Source organism: Sturnira hondurensis, unplaced genomic scaffold (assembly GCF_014824575.4).
Source record: "Sturnira hondurensis isolate 20B ecotype Veracruz unplaced genomic scaffold, ASM1482457v3 Scaffold0010128, whole genome shotgun sequence".
NCBI lineage: Eukaryota > Metazoa > Chordata > Mammalia > Chiroptera > Phyllostomidae > Sturnira > Sturnira hondurensis.
The window spans coordinates 7,049,035-7,072,430 of record NW_028082759.1 but is presented as its reverse complement, the minus strand read 5'-3'; the positions used below and the strand labels follow the sequence as shown (position 1 = coordinate 7,072,430).

General features: G+C 36.4%; 1 pseudogene; it reads right to left on the bottom strand.

Annotated features, from left to right (window-relative positions):
• Positions 1-22,044: 22,044 nt before the first annotated feature.
• On the bottom strand, positions 22,045-23,116 carry LOC118995311 (tubulin alpha-1B chain-like; annotated as a pseudogene).
• Positions 23,117-23,396: the final 280 nt, after the last annotated feature.

Sequence of the window (23,396 nt, the reverse complement as noted above, 5' to 3'; positions counted from 1 at the left end):
AACCGAGTGTGTCTCTCTCTCCTAATGGCTACAGGGGTCTACATCTTTCCAAAACAGCGTGGCTCTCCCCCTCACCTGGAAAAGAGGGGGGTCCTCACTCTGCTAAAGCCACATGGCGCTCTCGCAGGCACTCTCTCAGAGTAGCAGCCCCCAATTACATCTTGGGTCCAAGCCACTCACTTCTCCCTTGCCCAAAACTTGGCCACAGCTATTTAACATATCTATGAAACCAGTTAAAGGTTATAGATATGTTAAATGACCATTCCAGAGGTTAGCTGTGAAACTGTTGCTATGCAAAACAACTCTCAATGGCCCTGCTCCATTTGTCCCTTCCCCCAACTGACACCTGGGGTGGGTGGGTGAGGACATCTTAATATTTCCTCCAATATTCCTATACACTTTGAGTTCTAGACACCATTCCAAATCTTTTCTGCCCCCACCCCCCCGGCTGTATCCTGTATCAGTTTCTCAAATAACTTTCTTAATAGGACTTTTCTTTTTATAGAGTGGCCACAAGAGAATAAAGAAAAGTACTGTGGGTGTTTTCTAGATGAGGTAGATGAAAGTTAAAACTGGTTGATTACTGCCCTGGCTGGTATAGCTCAGTGGACTGAGCGTGGGCCTGCGAACCAAAGGATCGCAGTTCAATTCCCAGTCAGGACACATGCCTGGGTTGCAGGCCAGGTCCCAGCGGAGGATGCACAAGAGATGACCATACATTGATATTTCTCTCCCTCTCTCCTTCCCTTCCCCTCTAAAGATAAATAAACAAAATCTTAAAAATATATGAAAAAAACTAGTTGATTACTTAGAGAAACAGTCACCACTTATCTCAGAGACAAACTGCAGATTTTAAAATAGTATGAAATAAGAAAGCATTCTAGAAGCCCTCAGCCTTCGTCCTTAGAGAATCCTGGTGGTGGGTTGTATTTGTCAAAGGAAGGGTGAGGAAGCCACTGTAGCTTGCTGCTACCATAAAGGGGAGCTGTTGGTGATATTTTTACCCATTTTCCCTTTACTCTTAAAGATAAACTCACTAAGTGAACTACTGCAGAAGCCAATTCCAGAAGCTTCCATTGATAATAATAGTGTCACATTATAGGTCCTATTATTTCAATTACCCACTTGATACCATACATAGTTATCACAATATTATTGACTATATTCTTTACATTGTACTTCCCATCCCCATGACTATTTTATAACTACCAATTTGTATTTCTTGATCCTTTCTCCTTTTTTTCACCCTAGGTTTTGAATCTTGTGCTAATCCTTTGGAATTGTTAGAGACTGCCTGCAGTCTTGACTTGATAAAGGATAGGAGGTCACGTTCATTTTTTTTGCATAAGGATGTTATGATTAGAGATATCCTTTATGATTGAGGGTGTAGAAATATTGGTGTAGATGAGTCCCTCTTTACAACTGGGGTTCAGCTAATAAGTATATCTATGTTTTCAACAACTAGTAGCATATGTTACCTTGATATGCATGGCTGATGCTATCAGATGTCCAAAAGATAAAAGGCTTAGTTCAGAAATAGAGTTAAATGATCCTTAGTTTCTTAGGTTAAACCTGAGAAAATAGGATAATTAACAAGCCTTTGATACTGGGATCAGGAAGAGAAAGATGAAATGAGATATGTCATCAATTGTCTAGAAACTTGAGTGAGTCTAAGTCTAATATCTCCTTATTTCCCTAAAGGTTAATATGGTTTATGAAATATTTTATACATTATTTTTAGCATGTCCTACAACCATAAAATACACCTGGCTTGGGTATAGAAATCCTTATATTCTAATTCTCCAGCATTGGTTTTTCATTCTGCTTAAAGCATCTTTGAATTTTCAAAGGCATTCACTACTTCCTCCCTGCATAAGCAGTCCTCACAGCGAGCGTGCACAGTGTGTCCTCTCAGATCTGTTTTCTCTTATATAAATACTGCAGGTGGTTTCTGTCACTCAGATACTTCCACTTTACTTTCTCGGGCCCTTGCTAACTGGAGAAGGCAGACATCGTGTTACACACCCTATCCCATTTTTTTTTTTTTTTACCTTTTGGTAGCTCAGCTAACTAGTGTTTGAGGTTTTATGTAGGGTAAGTCACTGCTTGTCAAAAGGTCAACATTTCTTATGGAAAAGGACTGGGTTAATGAATATGAAATTTTGGGAAAAAAGGAAAGATCAAGGGTTTCTCCTTAAGCTTGGGCATAGACTGGACAATGTCCTCTCTGGAGGTCACTTTACCAGTTCTCTTTAAGTGACCCGTCTTCCGGATCATGACATTCATTCATTGTGGCATACTATCAGGTTTTCTGAGACTATATGTGTGTTATCAATTAGCTAAGTTTATGAACTTTATAAAATATCATGTTCATCTTATCATAGAACTTCATACTTCCACAGAATTCTTAGAGATATTGTCATTTATTGGACCAGAAAAAGAAATCATTGCATTAATACCCATTTCACAGATGAAAAATGTAGTTTCAGAAAAGCCAAGTGAGGGGTTCCAGTGAAATAGCTAGGAATAAAATTCTGACATATTTCCATTATAATTTGTGTGGTGGCTAAGTCTGTGCCTTACCAACCTAGGATTTCAGAATACACTCCTTTAAAAACAAATCAGATTGTTCAGTAGGGGTATGTCTACTTTAGATGTCTACTTGCCTATGGAAGAATTTCGTCCTTCTGAAATGGTCCTGCTCCCGGGAGCCTCTCAGGGAGAGAGCTGTCACTTGTGTGCCCAGGAAGGACCTCTTAACAAAGAGCCTTTCAGTCCCCAGCCCTGACAAGATCAAGGCAGTGGCGAGTGACTGTCTCTTGCTACTACACTCCACTGTCAGCGTCACTCTGCACTGCTTTGCTTGTGTCACTTCATCTGAAGTGCTGAAGTGCTGAAGTGTCCATTTCTTAATTCACCCCAATACAAGGAAGATACAATTGCATGTTTTTGCTAAGTTTATTCAAATAGATAAAGGATATCTAGAAAAAGGAGTATAATGCAATGGGAACATGTAAGCATATAAAATTGGTTCCACAGAAAACAAGGTTTTCCACCTGCAGTGTCTGTTTTAGGCACGTGTCTATACATCTAGATCCCATCCCACCCCAGTATGGCAAGTACCCAAAGTACTACTACTACTAGCCACAGCCCTCTGAGAAAACCTACACCTCAAAGTCGAAGTCCACTTCTTAGAAGTGGCCCCAATCTGCAGGTCCAACCTTGCTCCCTCACTCCTACTTCTGGTTACAGCATCTAACTCCTCTGTGCCTCACTGACACTTGAAACCCTTTTCTCAAACGTGTAAGAATTTCTTCTTTCATAGGATAGAAAAATCCTATGACAGGATTTCATAGGACTGCATCTTTCGTAGGAAAATCACAGCACTGCTTTTCCCAAAATATGACAGTTTGGCCAGTCTTAAATAGCACCACATGCAGGACATTAATTTTATGGTGTAGATTGGGTTTACCTGAACCCAGACGATTTTCTTTTTAATGTCTTTCTTTCAACAAATGTCTTTCTAAAGATCTAGTCTGAAGTCTTAGGGGTCTCAGCTTAGGTTATTCAGACAGTAACCTCTCAGCCCACATGTGCACACACATACACATTGACAAACAGTAGTCGGGTATTGAGTTAATACAGAATGAAGAAGGACTTCTCCCAAAGAAACATACAGGATAATGACTTTCTCCAGAAACAATGAGAGATGGCTTCTGTTTATATTTAGGCAATAAAGAGCTTTTTCAAGCTTTTTTCCTCCCAGAACTGAAGTAGAGATTTATTTCACAGACCCAATCAAAAGTGCAGCCCAAACTAAATACGGTTTTATAATGAAAGCTTCTCCATGGGTTCTGTACCTCAACTGTAGCAATCAACCACCAACCAAACAAAACATTGTTAATAGTTTTGGAGGCTTTTCTGATCTCTCCAGCCAGACACAATCTGTTCTTCTTTTGACATTACATGTGGCACTTTGACCTGCTCTTGTGTCATTGGCTTTTTAATGATTTGGGTGCCACTGTTTTTGTGCTATACTGTAAACACTTGAGACCAGTGACAAAGTCATTTTTATCTGTGTGGCTCTTTCCACACCATGGCTCCCTACATTTGGTAGGTGCACCACCATTTTTGGTAACAGAGTTTTTTGTGTGTGTGTGTACGTGTGTGTAATCATAGGAGTCTTGAATTATGGACTCTTAGTTTGTGTGGCTGCTTTAGGGCAAATAGTAAGTAGGGGGCCCTTATAGCTCTTGGGCGGTCCACTGAGTGCCCATGATCGGTGAGGTACTGAGGCGAGCGTGTTGTGTGAAGGAGATTAGAGGCAGATGGGGAGCAGGTTAGTTCACTCGTTGCACCACTGTTTCCTTATCCACAGGAAAAGGATGCAAATGGTACCTTCCTAATACTAATGTGTTGTAGGATTATTGGAAATGATTTCACAAAAGGCTTTTAGAACACATGGCTCATTCTGAGAAAAGGTTAGCTATTAGTAACGTTGCCTTGACAATCTGAAAGAACAACGTCTCTGTAAGTTAAGCCAAAAGGGAAGAAAGTAAACACACTAAAAATACACACTATCTAGCTTAGGTGTCTCTGTCATCCATTTGTCATTTTGTTTAGTAAATAAAAGGCAGATATTTTATAGTGGGGTGGTGTGTCTGCTGCATAATTGGAGTAGCCCACAAGACAGGCTCAGCTTGTACTTGGGGGGTCTGCTTTGCAGGATTGAAAAAAATAATGAAGGTTACAATTACAGAAGGAAAAGAAAAACTGGGTCCTGTCAGCGATCAGTAAGAAATAATCTAGCTGAAAAAGAACGTACTACAAGAATATGAGAAAACTCCTTATACTTCGTCCAGTAAGTCCTTTACAAACTTGGAAACACCTCCGCTCCTTCCCATAGATCACTAGCTTCCTGCTGTCCCTGTAGCCGTCCGACCCCAGGCAGTCTTTGTTGGCTTTGTCACTACTAAGGTGACAAACACCTGGAGGAACCTAGGAGCAAGGAGTAGAGCAAGGGCTATAAATTTCAGACATTACCACGGGGGACAAGAGTGCTTCTGAGTCTTCCTGAAGCTCACTTCCTGACAGCTTCCTCAAAACCACTCTGTAATAAAGCGACTGCAGTCATTTCTCCTTACTAAGTTGTCATCTGTATGTCTTTTTTAAAGTCTGTGGCCCAGATATTTTAGTGTGGTCATAATAAGAAAAAATATTTCCCAGAGATCTGGAAATAGTACCAATGATTAGATACAAGAATGGAATTTTCCTCTTCATGATTAATGATGTATTGTTTTGTTAAATGTAGTTCTCCCAAGTAAGATATTAAACTTGTTTCTTTTTTGTTGTGACATGTTTTACTAGGAATACATATGTTGATACATTCTTCAAAAGAAGAAAGGGCTATTGTTATTAGATATTGGCATTGAACCTAATACATAGCATTTGGCTGAGAAATCTGAAACTTACAATCCATTAACATTGTGAAAGCAGGTTGATTGCTGAATTTTCCTTGCTGTCATTAAAAAATAATCACTCTGTTGATGTTGCATGAAAGATATTGCCATGTGCTTTATCATCAAGTTTTATCTGTCATATTTTATTATCATAATATCATAGAAGTTTATTAACATGATAATTTTATTTAGAATAGTTCTCCTTTTGACATGTTCTTGAGTTTCAGTCTAGTAAGTAACAAGGTTGTCTATTAAGACAAAGAAAATTTTAAGGGAAGTCTTGACAGCTTCAAAGTTAGAAAATGCATCAGAATTAATAGAAGGTAAATGCCAATGGCAAAAATTATAATGATATTTAGTCAAGTAATGAGACTTATGAAATTTAAATTAAGTGGAAGAGAGCACTAAGATAGCAGTCTTTGACTAAAGTAACATTTGTTATGTGGTTTAAGTCTCACAATAAAATTTTTAGTTTTCTTTAGGTAGGAACAATTTGTCTAGACAATTAGTTCCTTTTATTCCTTGGGGCCCAAAGAAACTTTAATGTGAGTCTTACTATTAATTTTTTTCCAGAGATATTTGGGTAACTGGGAGGGTGATGTGTCATAATGCAGCATAACTGGTCCCACAGCTATAGAATGACATGTTTTAGACATAGCTAGCCCATTTCTCAGTACTGTATTCTCCGTTCTCTTCTTCTCTTCCATGCCACATAGACTACCTATGTGGGGATGCTTGTACCTGGGGAAATAAAGTAGCTAATAATCTCTGTAACTTCTTGCTGTGGGGCAGTTATATGGAGTAGGTACACACTGGCACAGATCCCAGAAGTGACTTTCTTCTGAAAATGAGAACAGTTTGTGCGATTTTTGCTTGCAGGCTGTCTATTGCCGCTTGCATCTTCTTGGCTACTTGGATCTTTGCCCTGTGGTCTGACCTTCCGTTGGCTACTGTGGTGTTTTTGAATCTCCGTGTCATCCCAGATTGAGTATTACTCCTTTTTTCATCTCACAAATAACTCCTACAGCAGTTCCAGGATGCTGATGGCTAGGTGCTTGAGGGTGACGGAGTGAATTACAACCTAAGGAAAAGAAATAATGAAAACTAAAATGTGTTGTTAAATTCTGAGTGTCCAGGAGAAAAAATACTTTAAACTTTGTGGGGTGTCCTTCCACAGAAATACTTACATTTTTAATTTGATAGAGGACTAATTAAATTCTTGTAACTTTTTTAAACAGAACACTTTACCTCTGTTTGGTAGGCTTGCCTTAAAACTTATGCTCAAGGATCAATCTGAGTAAAAGAAAAAAAGCCAATTACTATCCCTTTCCACGAGCCGTCTGATCCAGATCATTGTCACTAGCCACACAAACACCAGGCAGATCTTTGAAATTGTAATTGTTTTCTTTTTTTTTGATGTTGTGCCAGATCAATATTGAAAGTAACCTTTCTGTTCCCTACACCTTTAAGGAATGAGCAAATGATTAATGGTATCAGTTTTTACGTACTTGGGAATATATTATCCTATATAAATTATACATCTGTCTTATCATTTATATGTACATATAAGTACAAAGATCTTTATTAAAAGCTTATATATTTATATTAATATCACATTACCATTTTATATATTTAAATATATATTTAGTATATGTATATATTTATATATGTATGTATAAATATGCTAATAATTAATACAGTTATTTCAACAACAGAAAACATTTTTCCCCTGATTTCCCTTCAAAGTACTTTTGGTGCCATATAAACATATTACAACCCTACGGTTGTGTGTCCACCATATCTTCTCTTTGTGCACTTTCAAACAGATGTAGTCTTTCTTCTCTTCAAGATTCTGGAGCCATCATCCTAGGGTTTAGGTCTAAAAATGATGCTAGCTGTGGATATTTAAAAAATCCAGATGCCTAGAGTAGACCCCTAAACACTCTGGTTGGTTGGGACTGAGAGAAGACTTGAGCATTTGTACTTTTAACAAGCAGTTCTAGTGATTCAATATAAATATTTTTTGGATCATACTTTTTAGTGTTTTATTCTAGAGGAAAATCACCTAGTTCAGTATCCAATGCAATGAATGATGCCTTAGATAACTGACCTTTGTTGATGACTTTAATAAGCAACAATGAAGCAGATCCTTTGCTGAATTGTTGACTGACTCTGATTCTTAGAGAATGCTAAAATTTAAAAAATGTAGTATTCTACATTTTCATGTTATGAGCTTCATTGCTGTAGGTTGTGCTTCCAAGTGGAACTCTGTAGTTTTAATTCTAACGTAGTTTCTCTTCAGTATTTCTGATTTACATGGTATTGAGGAGACTCTGCCTTGAACAAAAGACAGGAGAGATACCAATAATCAGTCAGGAGGACCCTGTCCTTTAATTTGAATAAGACAATCTCAAAGATAAGGCTCAAGCAAATTCTGTGTGGAACTCCTTTAAAGGACACATAGGAAAATGAGAGGAAATATCAAGTGTACTTAAGTCTGACAGACAGATGTTATCCAGACTCGGGTCAACTCACTTCATACCTTAGTTGCTTGGGGGAAATAACTGCTCAATAAAACTTGGAGAATTAGTTTTTCTCTAAGATTGATACTAGGACAGACTCCATAATGCCTGAATTTGTGCCTTGAATCTTTTATTTTATTTTTTTCAATTGGTAATACATGCATCTGCTCAAAGAGATTTAGTGTTAAAAAATATAATCTAAAAATTCAGCCCCTTACACAGTCCTCTAGTTGTCCTGGGAGGTGTCTGTTACCAGACATTTCTCATGTATGTTTCCAAAATTTATTGAATATTGTGATGTCTGTTGGATGGGGATAAGGGGTGAGTGTAGATAAATTCCTGTCAGGAAATTCCCTTGATCCTAAGAGAGCAGGACACATACATTAGGGAGTCACTTACTAGCCTGAGTTAAAGTCACTGGCAGCCTATTTACCAACTGAGTGTGTCTTAGATAGCACGGGAAATACAATATATTCTTCAAGGAAGCTTGTAATGTCTCAGGAAACAAAGAATAGAATTTTTAAGCAGGTTCTGCTTTCAACAAACAACAGAAATTTGAATGATAATGCATTTTAGCATAATGAATATTATCTGAGTTCTAAGATACCCCTTGAGATTGTAGAAATGCTAGTAACCAATCAACTGTTCTAACAGAGTGAAATCAATGTGTACCCTATTATAGGGATATGTTTGGAAAGCAATTTGGAAGTAAAAAGGAGAAATTGCTTCCCTTTACTCATTCATGAAATTTCCTTGTAATATCCTGGCTAAAAAGGGTTTAGAAAGAAAAAAAAACATAATGATCCCAAAAAGGCAACATTTAAAACTAATTATCAAATCATAATGACTTTGAAAACAAAACTTTAATGGAATACCTACTATGTATTAGATACTATTCTCAGATTATAAAATGACCCGAGGAGTTGTCAATATAGTTAGGAAACGACAGTCACGTAAAAAATGTTTTTCTAATACAGCATCTGCTAAGTGGACTCTGGGAGCAGATTCTCTAAGCCGCTCCATTTTGCAGAGCACAGCAGCTCATCCAGGTTGGCAAGGCGCTCAGTCGCTGTGGTCAGTAGGTGCTCACGTCCTCTGCTGGGGTGAGCCAGGTGGATTTTTAGCACAGACCGAAGTCCGAGAATGTTAGTTCTCTTTTGTACTTCGTTTCTACTAGTCCTACAACTGCCTAGGTGATTTATTTTTGGTAAAATCATTAATAATCGATGACTCTTTGGATAGTAGAATTCATGCAGGTCACAAAATATATCATCTTTAGGTACAATTTCACTCTCTGTTGCATGTATGTACATGGGTGTTTGTGATTATATATGTATTTATATTTTAATGGGTTGAAATTTTTATTTAAATAAATGCCATAATGATTTTGAATACAAGAAAACAGTATTTACCTTTGTTGTCTAAATTCACAATGAATCAGATATATAGAGAGGGATCTTGAGGTCAAGACATCTGTTTCATTCTTGGTGAAAGTTAGATTGGAGAACATGGCTTAATTAGAGCCACAGCTATGATGGGCCTGTCCTCCAACCTCAAACTCCGTAGATTTTTCCTGCCCATTCATCAGCTCATTTGGGTAACCACAGTCTTTCCCCCCAGGGACAGACCCGTTCATGTGGTGGATGGGAGCACCCCAGAATGCACACATCCCGCTGAGACCTATTTAGAAAGAGAACCCTGAAGGGACTGAGCTACATTCCCCCTGTTCCTTCTCCTGAAGGCGCCAGTCAGATCATGTATTTCTCTTCCTCCCTAGGAAGTTGATTTCAGATCTGTGGTGACCATGGTACAAGGAGTGCCTGGAATATGGTATTCTACCAGAAAGCAAGGATGTTTAAAGGATAATGGGATCATGTTAAGAGGAAAGATAACCCAGTTTGAAAACATTCCTACTGAATGTGTTTGAGGATCCCAAAATGATAGTGCCTACAATGGATCAGAGTATATGGTATGGTAAAATATGTGTTATAAAATAATCACATGTGCATTCGGATCTATGCATGAATACACATACATAAAATAGGGAAAAAAGAACAATATTCTTTTTGTGAAAGATGTGCTAGATATAAAAGTATATGGAATGATAAACCAGGAATTCAGCATTTGCACCTGATTCAGGTAAGGATCATCAGTTACTGATAAAACCATATGCCAATGATCACTGGGGAACAGAAGATTCAAATATTGGCCAAATACACCAGCACAGATTGCAAAGGAAAAATATACCTTTACAGTGGGCAGAACTGGTGGTCATCAGGCATCCTTGGCCAAATGACTACATGTGTAGGTGATTATCACTAATTAAGGCAATGTGATAATTTTTTACTTTCTAATATGCAACATCAAGATTACCTATAATGTGTTCTTGCTAATAATTATCTGAATCTCATAAAGCCTTTATACCCCATTTCTGATTCTAGCAAAAGAAAGAAGGATGAGAGGGAGGGAGGGGAGGAGGGAGGGGGAGACAGAAGAATTACTTTATCATTCTATTTCTACCCCACAACAATTTGTCTTTCTTGAATTATGAATCCATTTACACTACCAGTACAATATATAGGCAGCTACAGTTTTTTGTTTATATTGTTTTATTTTATTCTGCTGGCTGCTCTGTATAGGATTTCTTGCTGTTAGAAGTTAGTATATTTCAAGTAGTAATTCAAAAATTAGTACTAATATGAAGGATTTGTAAGTAAATGTTCTTTTGCAATATTTCTGGCAAGGATTATTCAATCAGCACATTCTCCAAAATGCATTTGCTTTTTTAAAGTAGAAATTTATATAGCCTGTATCGCATGTATTTGATACACAAACTTCATGTGAGAAATTACATTTTTACGTAAAGCTAGTCAATTCACTGAAGGCCACTTAAAAGCTTTGCTAGCTAAAACGGTGCTGTTCTGTAGAATAAGATGATATGTCCAGAAGCCACTCAGAGTAGCAGGCACAGGAAACCACTTTGCAGACAAGGCCACTGTCCTCTGTGAAATTTTAAAAGACTCTTCACTTTGATACTTAAGTCTTATGATTTCCAGTTTCAGATCTTCTAGGGGAGGTAACCAATGGTTTCTCATTTCTGTTCATCTGTAATCATACAAAAAAGTAAAACAGAAATTTATATTAGTAATATATATATTAGCATATATTTTCTCAATCAGTTCATAGAAAACATTATTTTTTTGGATGAACATGATGATGCCACTATAAAAACTGCTCTCTCAAGTTTTAAAACAAATCAGGTTTACGACTATGAGATTGTATTTCTAAATGCCAAATGTAATTTGCTCTGGCAGGAAGGATTTTTTTCCAAAGATAAATGTTCAAGTTCTTCCATTGTTTAATGGCACATTAAATAGAAAACTTCTCTTTTCATACCTGCATATACTTTATTTAGCTTCCTCCCATCTGCTCTGCAGATGCCTTGATAAAACCGTATCCCGTGGCAACCCAGGATGGCATTTAGCTCCTTGTCTCCCTACTGAGCTCATCTCCCCAGGGAAACCACCTCAGCACTCCAAGGGTGGCGTTTTTTGTCAGTTTGGAAAAGGCTTTTTCTTTTTTAATTTGGTGAGAATTTCTTGCGTATACATTCCTTTATACTTACAAGAAAGTATTTGACTGTGAATCATGTTTAAATCCTAAAGATGAGAATGAGTCACATTATTTCACAAAACCACTGCTCTCCTGTTAGACAAAGAAATCACAGCTAATCATTTTTATCAATGTGAAGGAAGTCTTTTATCCTAGAAAGTTATTTGAAATAAAAGCTTATAAATTTAGAATTTTAATGAGAACAGAAAAACTCAAGTTCATTTACTTTATATATACTTACAATACATAAGTAGACAGATTAATTTGTTAATTTATGCTGAGCGATTTGTGGCATACTGAAAAAAAAAACAGTGAGCCAAATCAAGCCAAGCTGGGATCTTGGGGGGCCACTTCCAGCCATGCTATTCAGAGGTCATTACCTCTCTCTGAGCCTCAATTTCCCAGTTTAGAGAATGGGTGAAACTTCACAGGGTGTTTTGAAGATGATATGAGGTTAATATAAAGACTCTGTTGAAGACAAAGCACTAGACAATATTATTCCATTCTTTACCTTAACATTTAATTATTGTGTTATCTATACACAATTAAAGCATAATGATATTATAGCTTTAACCACATTTACTCAAAATAATAAAATGAAGTGAAATTATAAATGAAATCATTGTTGGCATTTGAAATCTTGAGTGAGAAAGAACAGTAAACTGCTTTCTGTGTAATGTGTCCTTATGAAAGCAAAGTACTCCGTGACATTCAATATTTGAATTTAAACTTGCTTTTGTACTTTTGAATATACATATATATTAATAAGTTTTCAAAGCCTAATTTTTTGCAAATGTTTTAGCACTGTATTGTATTAAACCACTATAATGAAATTAATACTTACATGTGCTTAATAAGATGTTTATTTTAAAAAAGCTTTATTCCATTTCTCCCTCCAGAAATTAGTATGGGTAACACTGATAATGTTTATAAAAGTAGTGTGTGATTTTTGCATTCTGTTTAAAACATTATTACTTAATGTTTTACTTACTCAAAACATTATTCTAATTGCATATGTTTTTGCAAAACTCCAAATTTTAAGTTACAAATAACCTGATCAAAATTCAGTAACCTAGGATTTACTTTCTAAAATAAGAGTGATAATTTTGAAAAACTTTAAAACTAAAAATGTATTTAGAACAATATTTTGTTAATAACATTCAATATTTGATTGTACTCACTGATATGGAAGAAACCATGGGAAGAAATCCATATGGTGCCAGTATTTCTGTGTATAGTAAAACCATATAATGAAAAAAAACAATTTTATACATAAGAAAATTATATTAATGGAAGCAGTATAGTTACAAATGCTTACCTCTGCCCTTTTTCAATGACCACCTGTTTGAGACTATTGCATCACCTTTGGATAATTTATTGCATCACCTTTTGATAATTCATTCCAGCTTCAAAATTAGAGGCTGAGTCTCAAATAGTTTTCTATTTTTGCTTACCAACAACTATACAAAATAGGAAAATGCAAATTTATTTTAGCAAGGTATTATATTAATTCATTTTCGTCATCAGTTTGTTGACCGTATGTTTTCTTAAAGTTTCATTAAGCCATTATAAAACTGCTTTTTCAAGTTTTAAAATAAATTAGATTTACAATTATGAGACTGTATTGCCAAGTGACAAATTTTATCTGCTGTAGCAAGAGTTCCTTCTTCCCACATCTTAATCACCCCGTGGTAGAACAGACAGACACACACTCACGATTCACAACTCCAGGTAGGCTAACATTTTGCGGGTGTAACAAGTTTCAGCATCTCTGTACCTACCATTTCTCCTAGGAGCCATTGTGCCTTTTAGCTGAGAGAAGTGTTCAGAAAGCAAGATCTACACTCCTTATCTTCCCCCTCCTTCACTTCACTTTCTAAATAATCCAGTTCAAAAGCCATTAGGTGCAAACAGACTCAGACATTTGTACAGCGTGGGGGTTGGGCTGAGACCACAGAGCTGGGGGTTAGGAGTTCAAGAAGAAGAAAGAGGGAGCCTGCGTGTTGGGGGTGTTAACCTAGTTCAAGGTCTTGGTGCCTGAGTGAGGTGAGGGGTGGCCACGTGAAGGAAGTAATCCTGTGCTCCGCTGTGGACCCCAGTCGAGGGCAAAGTCCACAAGGGGAAGCGGATCACAGGAGATTGTATGTGTTATTTTACGTTTGCAGGGTATCTCTAGTGTAGAATGGGATTGCTGGGCCAGTGTGTAAATCCACTAACAATTTTGTGGGGTATTGCAGAAAGTCTGCCATTCTGCGTTCTCACCAGCAGTGTGTGGGTGCATGCATTGTTTCCTTACAGTTTTCTCAGTGTGCTCTCAATACTCTGGTTATTTTTGCCAATTTGCTAGGTGAGAAATACTATCTCAGGGTACTTTTAAGTTGTATTATTTTTATTATGAGTATATGAGCATCATTTTATGTATTGAAAAGTCATTTTTACATCTTGTGAATTTTCATTTATACCTTTTGGTTATTACTGTGGGGTTTTAAGTTTATTTCTCCTTAATTTGAAAGCGTGGGATCGATATTCATAATTGTTTATCTAAGAGCTTACAATTTGTCCTTTGAATTTGCTTATGGTACATTTTGTCACTTTAAAAGTATAAGTGACTTTTTAAAAGTATATTTACATTTAAAAAATGTAGGAGACTATGCCTGTAGCTTCTTATATTGTTTCTGGATTTTACATCATTGTTAGAAAATTTGACCTCTAAATTATAAAGAAATAACCTATGTTTTCTTCTGGTTCATGTATTTATTCATTTAAAAATATTCAACTGTCTTTTCTTCTTGAAGAAATGCTGCTCTGTGGTGTTAGATACAGCTCCATTTTTTTCCCAATGGCTACACAATTGTCCAGACATTTTTATTTAAAAGTGTATTTCCCTCCAGAATTATATAGATGGAATTGTTTCTTTTTTTAAATATATTTTTTAATTTAATTATTGTTCAAGTACAGTTTTCCATCCCCCACTCCCATCCCAGCCCCCCCCGCCCGTGCTCCCCAACTCCTCCCATTTCCACCCCCCTTAGTTGTTCTCCATGTGTCCTTTATACTAGTATCTATGAATCCTTCCCCTTTTCCCCTGAAATTCTCTCCCCTCTCCCCTCTGGTTCCCTGTCAGCCTGTTCTGAATTTTAGTATCTTCGGTCATATTTTGCTTGCTTGTTTGTTTTGTTGTTTAGGTTCCTGTTAAAGGTGAGATCATATGATATTTGTCTTTCACCGCCTGGCTTATTTCACTCAGCATAATGCTTTCCAGTTCTAGATGGAATTGACTCTTGAATGTGTACTCTATGTGCATTTGTGGGGTATTGCAATACTGTTTTAATTACAGAAGCTTTATGGCTTGTCTTACTGTTTGTGAAGGCTAAGGCCCCTAATATTTTTTCAGAGTTTTCTCACTATTCCCTACTGTTGATTTTTCCACTTGTGTTTTACAATCAGCCTGATTCTAAACAAAAAAACCTCTTAGCATTTTAGGTGATAATTTAAAATGTTTATATTTACTCAGGTAAAAATTATTTTATGATTACTTTGCATCTTTCATTAAGTTTTCATCATATAGATAGCATTCTTCTCTTGATAAATTTACTCCTAATTATCTGTTTTTTGTTGGTGTTATTACTTCTTTTGTGACATTCCCTTGCCTTCTATTTCTGAAAGATATAGGGAGTCTATTGATTTTTGAATGTTAATTATATTTATATTTTTTATCTTATTTAATTTGTTGCTTTAGCTTTGGCATTAGTGTTGTTTCAGGTCTTGGATTTTTGATGTAAAACATTGTGTAATCTGCATATTGTTATAGCCTCTCTTTCAATGCTTATGCATCTCATTGTTTTCTCTTGTATGATTTCTTTGGCTACTAAATCCAATAGTAATGAGCACCATTGCCTTGTTCTTAACTTTGGTAAAAAGCTTACTAATTCCCCATTGAGATGTTGCCTGGAAGGGTTAAGAACAGAATAAAAGTTGATCCTTTGGCCCTACTGACAGAGATGTGACCTTATTCAAACTTCTTACAATGTTAACTTAGGGGATGTATTGGAGTATCCCAGACCCAATGTAAGTATGAATTTCTAATAAGATTATTATTTACTTGAGTTATGCACTCTATGCCAGGTGGTTGGAATTGTGTTTTTGTGAACAGTAATTCATAATATGCCACCATAAAAAAGAATGAGAACATGGTATAAAAATGGAAGGGCCACCCACGGAACGTGGTATAAAAACGGAAGGGCCACCCACAGCTGCTGGTGTCCCTTAGCTGAGATGGTCCATACCTCTTTACTCCCTTCATAGCTACCTTGTCTCATTTCTCAGAAACGTGTGCATCCCAGGAGTGATTGTGGATTTCAGAAGTTGCGCCTAGAATTTACAAGACTGTTAAGGTGCATGTGGTATTGCCTATTTTATGTTGATTTTTAATTTTTATCCCCAACTTTGTTGAGGTATAATTGACAGTAAAATTGTAAGATATTTAAACACAAAACATGACAGTTTGGGCAGATACATATGAAGAGGAAAAATATTTGATTTATTAAGCTTTCAAAAGGCCATATGGCGAACCTAAAATGATGAAGCAGCAGAATGCATAATACTAATCTCTTAGGCAATTAATGACCACATAACTTCTGCACAATTTATTAGGGTTTCTGTTTATTTATTTTTTGTTATGCTGATAGATTCATTGATATTTCACAATACTTTGTAATTGAAACTTAGATTTTAATACCTAAAGTGCATTTAGATTATATAATCTGTAAAATGAGATCCTTTGAAAAATGAAAATTTTTCAAGTTCCTCATTTTTACTTAAGCAAAATTGAAGGTAGCCATAATTAAAGCTGGATGATAGTAGCTGGACTATTCTGAGCCAAAAAAAAGAATGCCTTTTTTTAATTTGTAAAAGAAGTCATTTTCCAGTTTTCATGGATGTTTGATTGCTAATGCTCTACTTATTTTAGGTATTTGAAAATGTACAATTTATAAAAAATATGTGGTGAAAGTAGAAATGACAATGACCTATTTTAGAAATTGCATTGATAATAATTTAAAAATTAATGGAAATTCTCATAGGTCTATACAATGTATCCTTTCATGGAAACATTTTTGTTTCAGTATTACTATTTTTCTAACTGATTTTCAATTTGTTGTATAGAGTTTGTATTTAGTTTTTCTACTATAATGGTTACAGTCTGTTCCCAGTGGCTGCGGTTGACTTTTAAAATCAACTTCTTAATTCTATAGACAAACTTATTTTAAATAACTATTATACAGCCTCTTCTTCAGCTCCATGCACATTGATTCTACAAATGGATCCAACTCTGGTATGAAAATGTCATATTTTATCTACAACTATAATGTTACTCTATACATTCTTTAAAAATGATCAATGATATTGTCTGTTAGTACAGTTTGTTAAAATACCATCTGTGATCTTTCTTCATGTAAAAAAAGAACATGGAGAGGTTTTTAGAGATTGATGTCAGCTCACAGGATGCGCATGGGTATTCTTAGCCCTTTCAGCCAAACATAGGCAATTCAATTTTATAGTCATGTTTGCCTTTTATTAGAGTCGATCCTAAAACAAATAAGGGGTGGGGTAGTTGGTGCTGGTTTCTACACAGGGATATGAGAAGCAGTGGAGCATGTGGCTGGTGGATGTTTCCTCTTGATGTGCTACTTGGAATGTCCAGGAATCGAGAGCAAAGCTCTTCCTCATCTTCACACAATGTTCTTTGTTTATCCTCCAAGTGTGTCATCTTTCTATTCATCCTCATTAGTCTAAACTAGTCTGTCAGCCCTGGCTGGTGTGGCTCAGTGGATTGAGTGCTGGCCTGCAAATCAAAGAGCAACTGGTTTGATTCCCAGTCTAGGGCACATGCCTGGGCTGTGGGCCAGGTCCCCAGTGCAGGGGGCGGGGGTGCAGGGGTGCAGGAGTGCAGGGAAGGAGGGCACAGGAATCAACTACTCATTGATGTCTTCTCTCCCTTTCTTCTGTCTCCCTCCCCCTCTCTATAAATAAATAAATAAAATCTTTATCATGATGAAATAAGTGTCCTCTGTGTTTGGAGCCATGGCTGACTGTCTTAGCCATTCAGTAACACATAAAGGGTGTAGATAGCCTTTTCTGTCTTATACCAGAAAAGGTCGTTTTGAACTTTTTACTGGGAAGTAAAAGTCAAGTTGAGTCATTTATAATATGCTGAAGTATTTAGATATTTTGGAACTGTTCAGAAATGGATATAAATTCTTTCACACGAGCACTACCAATTATATGTATAATAGTTAAAGACTATTTAGATAATCTCACAATTTATACAAATTCACTTTTCCTATAGTTAATTTTTTAACGTTCAGCCTCTAAGCTTATTTATTTTATTTTAATTTTGTTTTTCAGGAAATGTACCAAAGAAGAGTTCTAAGAGGATATACTCAGTTGTCCTGCTGTGATTAAAAAAGACCCTGCTGTATTTTGTAAGTTCCTCTATTCTTATCCTCATAATGAAGACTTTCTGATGCAGAAAACCACTTTTATTCATTTGGAATTAGAGTAGAATTTTGCTTCAGTGAAAGACTTAATGGGTTTTATTTTTTCAAGCTTCCTTTCCCTAAATTTTATTTAAATTCGATGAATAATGAAAAGCAGTTCTTTTTTACCTGAACTCTCTTTCCTTCTACCTATTAGCCAATATTTGAGTGGCTTGTGATAAAGACTTTATCAGTTGATGAACTAGTTAAAGGGGCAGTGCTGCCAGTAGTACTGGTTTTGCTTGGATTAACATATTAGTAGTTATAATGTTCTTCATTTCAATGAACAAATATATTCAATTTTATCTATAGTAACTACCCAATGTGGTCTCATGAAAATAACTGAATACTAACCATCTTTGGGAAACGTTGATTTTGTCTTGATACTGATACTTGGATTTTACACTCAAGAATTATTATTCACATTGATGACATCTGACTTTGATGTACCAGAATGTAATATTAATATATTTCACATGATACAAAACAAAGGCTGCTGTGGACAGAATCATGAATGACATTAAACTGAATGTTTCCTGAAACTTCAAGTTTATAATTCCTCTGATTATCTCAAAATTGAGAAATTTTGCCATTTCCATGTATAGCAGATACATTTTCCCGTCTTCTGCAAACTGCTTCCTGATATTGAGATGAAATAGTTCCTTTGACTCTGATTAGATTTCTAATCCTGACCCAGTAGACGGAGAGAATGGAATATAGTTATTTTGACATTTGCAAGTTTAAGAAAAAGTATTTCTGTGTGAATTCCCCCTCTTTTCTTTTTACTTTCTATTCAGGCAGATTTCTTCCCCTAAAAAATTATGTTTGTGCCCCCATAATAAATGGGTGGGGGATTAACTAAATGAAAAGATATACCAAAAGATCTGTAATTACTGTCACAGTAGCTATTCCAACAGCCCTTTATCAGAGAGGTTTTGTTACCATAGTGGTTTTGAACTTAACTGGTGCGGAGAAGGGTAAAACAAAGGGCACCCTTAAAAGTTACAGCAGATTTTAGAAATCCACATAGGAATATGGAAGGCATAAATCAAGTCAAAAAGATCTTGACACTGGTGGAAAATCACATACAAGAAATGAGGGAAATTTTATAAAGCAAATATTAACATATCTCATGAATGATAAACAAGATTATGTAGAAGATTAATAAAAAAACCTTCATCTTAAATTTAAACTATGTCAGAGCAATTCTCTTTTTTCTAAATTATCAAACATTCATATTGTCATTTTTCTTCATGGAAACTATGGAGTTTTCCCCCTAAATGACTGCACTTAATAAAAATGATCAGTTCTCTATATTTTGTTAAATGAGGATTTGTCTAGTTATGCACCTCTTCAATTTCAATTTTTATCATTATTGAATAACAACAGTATTAAAATGACTTTATATAATTTTATGTTAATAGGAAACATTTATTGAATATTTTCAATATTCTAATATGTATCAAGCTCTATGCATGAGAAGTGGAAAAGAATTTTGGTATTGAATAAGACTTGTGCAATTTTATCTGTGGTGAATATACATTTTCTATTAGTATTTCACAGAAGTCTTCTTTTTCCCCCATTACTGCATCAATCCCTATAGGTCTAAGAAATCTAAGTTGGGAATCATAGAGGTATTATTAAGATTTAGGTTAGTAAAACCTAGATGCCCATCAGTAAATGAATGGATCAAAAAAAACTATGGTACATTTACACAATGGAATTCTATGCAGCAGAAAGAAAGGAGGAACTCCTACCCTTTTCATGCTACAGCATGTATGGAACTGGACAGCATTATGCTAAGTGAAATAAGCCAGGCAGTGAAAGACAAATACCATATGCTCTCACCTTTAACAGGAACCTAAACAACAAAACAAACAAACAAGCAAAATATAACCAAAGACACTGAAATTGAGAACAGGCTGACAGTGACCAGAGTGGAGAGGGAGGGAATTTCAGGGGAAAAGGGGAAGGGTTTACAGGAATAAATATAAAGGTCACATGGACAATAACAAAGGGGGGGTGGAAATGGGAGGGAGGGGGGAGGGTTGGGGGGTGGAGTGGAATGGGGGTAAAGGGCAGAAAACTGTACTTGAACAACTGGTTAAAAGAAAAAACAGAACAAAACAAAATGTAATAAGGAAGAAGTAATTATTCCAACCCCAAATATCTTACATTACTAAATTATAAAAATGGACAGCCTTTTAATGCAATTTTGCTGTTTTTACTCACAATAATTTCTAAAAGTATATTTTTTCTGTTGGATCCATTACTGAAAATTATTTGAAATACAGTGCTAACCTAAACCTGAATATGAGATGTGAAAAGACAATATGTGACTGTGGGGATTGGGATGAAGAAGTGTACTCTGACCCCAATGTCTAGGAGTTTCTGTTAGTGAGAAGAATAAAATACTTGTTGATATACTTAAAAAAAGATTTCGGTTAGTAAATGCAAATAAGATTTCTAGGAGCCAGAACAAATATATCCTTGACTTTAGTCATGGTCCTCTTGATTACACTGAGCACTTAGTGTCTGTTCAGCTAACGAGGTATCCAGTCAGTTGGAGGAGGAGGTACAGGAGAGAAATAAAATTTGTGATGAAAATTTCTGAGTGATAGTGTCTCTGATAAAAATGGAAAGGAAGTAGAATTATTGCACTTGAAGAGGAAAACAGTGAAATAACTGAACATTCTCCTTCATATATATGAAGGGATCTTATTGTAAAGGTGACCATTTTTTTATTTTATAGTGACTAAAAGCAAAACCAAACAAGAATAATAAACCTGAAGTGTCCTCAGTAAACATTTTCATGCTGTGAGAATTTTTAAGGACTAGAATAATTTCAGATAGAACTTTGAAAATCTCTTACTTTGAAATATCCTTTAAAAACAAAGCCGATCCTGTCTTGCAGGGACTATGTGAGAGACAAAGGGCTCCTTTATCCAACACAAAATCTTCCAAACCTGGTGACTATTTTACATTCTGCAATAGGTCATTAGCTTCAATCAACACTGGCTTTGCTTTTCTGAAGCCATACAGAGGACAAAATTAAGTGGTTCATCAAAACATCTGCTCAGCTACGGTCCCAGTTGAATAACTGTCCAGCCCCTAATGGAGAATTAGTACAGTTTTCTCTAAGCGTGTAAAAGATGGTCAGAGAAGCGCCTCTGCGTTTGGGGTGAGAACTTCCCTGGGAGCTACACCAGTGTCACCTGGCTGAAATTTATCTCAATGAATGTTTTAATGAGCACATTTAAAAAATTACAGCTTTTTGTTGTCCATTATTGATATTCCCTTCAGAGAGGATTATGCTTTACTAAGGTAATAGCTTTCAGTAGAATTTATTTTTCTGGCATTTTAGACAATGAATGATTTTAGCTTAGAAATCACTCTGTCTTCTGGCTTATAATGCCAGTTTTTTAAATAGACTTTCTTTTCCCATAAACTCTGTAGAGATAAAATCAGCATTATATTTTTTCAAGTTTTAAAAAAATTTAAGTGATATAATCAAATACATATTTGTGTTATGAGATGTGGAAAATAAAAGAAAAATACAAAATATCACTGGTTCTAAGTTGCCATAATCTCATTGTGGAGAAAAAATCAATTAAATGAAAATTAAGTGTAAGATTAACATCAGTAAGCAACAGTGTTATGCAGTAAAAAATGCAGTCTATATTATAACTTTCTATCCTCCCATGCCCATCCAAAGTCTACTCTTTGTATGCCACATACATAGCCAAAGATATGTAGGAAAAAAGTAAAAACAATGAAACAATGAATGAATGAAGTGCTACAGTTAATTGTAGAATCAGTGTAAGTAAAATTGAGAAAAGAAATATAGGTAAAACTTGGAAATTAAAGGACTGCTATAACAGAGGGAAAAAAGTATGGCCTGACTTTAGCATTTAATTAGGATGTGGTGATACATTCCAGCTTTAAAGGCATTAGAAAAATATTTTTATGAAACGAATAGTGGGAAGCACAGCTAAGTAGATAAGCTTGGTCTAAACCATGAAAGGTCTGAATTCCATGCCAGTTAGCATAACTACATTCGGTGGGAGGCACAGGAGACATGTCAGTGGAATTCTCTCTGATCCATTCCTGAATAATTGATATGGGGGAAAGTGTGGTCTCTGCTACAGAAAGCTATTCATGATAGGCTTTCTCAGCAGAGATGGTGGGGACATATGTGGCCAGATAGAAGTGGATATGGGGATAGGGCTCCACGTTGCTCTGGAATTTGGTCAGATCCACATTCAGGGCTCCATCAAACCTGAGGGAAGTGATGATGGAGGTCACAATGTGGCTAATTAGGCAGGTAAGATCAGCGTAGAAACATTGATATTGAGGTTTCTATGGCAGATGTCGTAGATAGCCTTGTCAGTCCTGAAGGCACAATCAGAGAATCCCAGGGTGGTGTGGGTGGGGAGGATGGAGTTGTGGGGCTCAACTGTGGCTGTGGAAACAGGAAGTGCTGGGTAGATACAGAGCTCCATCTTGGACTTCTTGGCATAATCAACAGGAAGATGTTCCGTCAGCAGACAGGTGAACCCAGGGCCATTAGTGGAAAACCAAGAAGCCCTGAAGATCTGTGTACTGGTTAGCAAGTTTCCAAATTTGGCCCAAGACAAGGTTACTAATCTCCTTGCCAATGGGGTGATGCCCACAAGGCACAGGTACTGGCAGCATCTTCCTTCCTGTGATCAGCTGCTCAAAGTGGAAAAGTTGGCAGTAGATGCCAGTGTGAGCTTCTTCAATGGCTGTGGATTCTAGGTCTATAATCACAGCCCTGGGCACATGCTGGCTAGTACTTGTCTCACTGAAGAAGGTGTGAAGGAGTCATCTACCCACCTCCCCATAATCGTCTTGTCACTTGACACTGGCCATTGGGCTGGATGCCATGTTCCAGGCAGTGGAGCTCCCAGCAGGCATTGATGACCTGGACACCAGTCTCGCCCACATGTATGGTGATGTGTTCATGTGTGGTGGCCGGTTAGCAGGCACGGGCAGCAGGAGAAGACACCATGGCTCAGTTACTGTCCCCAACAAGCTAACAGTCGATGTAAGCAATGCACTCAGCTTTCTGATTATTTAGACACATAAGGAACAAGCCTGAAGAATCTTAAAAGAGCAAATAGTTGGCAGCTTATTCTTTAGACAATTATCTTGAATGTCAACTGTCTCCCGCAGGCTTAAGACAGGAGTTTTACGGCAGACAACTCATAAGTGAGGTTTTAGGGACTATCCGAAGGACAGGAATT